Source organism: Penaeus monodon, chromosome 30 (genome assembly GCF_015228065.2).
Source record: "Penaeus monodon isolate SGIC_2016 chromosome 30, NSTDA_Pmon_1, whole genome shotgun sequence".
Lineage (NCBI taxonomy): Eukaryota > Metazoa > Arthropoda > Malacostraca > Decapoda > Penaeidae > Penaeus > Penaeus monodon.
This window is the reverse complement of record NC_051415.1, coordinates 22,045,378-22,045,716: the sequence shown is the minus strand read 5'-3', so window position 1 is coordinate 22,045,716 and position 339 is coordinate 22,045,378. Positions and strand designations below refer to the sequence as shown.

The following is a 339-nucleotide window of genomic DNA, read 5'->3' as shown; positions in this document are numbered from 1 at the left end:
GGTGTGCGCACATGGGTGTTTGTGAGTGTGGTGGATGTGGTGATGTGTGGGTGTGTAACGGTTAGGCATGAGTGGTGGGCGCGGCATGGGTTGTAAACATGAGCATGTGTGGATGTGTGCATGGTGGGTGTTGCAATGTGTGTGGATGCATGTCATTTTGGTGTGTGCACATGGGTGTGTGTGCATGTATGGTGGCATGTTGTGAGGTGTGGGGGTGGGTGTGTTATGTGTGTGGGGGGGGTATGGGTGTATGTGGTATGGGGGTGTGTGGGTAGGGTGTGTGTCTGTGGGTATGGAGTGTGGTGTTAGGTTATGGGTGTGTGTGTAGGTTATTCTTGG

The 339-nt window shown here is 53.1% G+C and overlaps 1 pseudogene; it reads right to left on the bottom strand.

The window, feature by feature from the left end:
* Window positions 1-339, bottom strand: part of LOC119592383 — a 20,057-nt pseudogene that overhangs the window by 18,203 nt on the left and 1,515 nt on the right.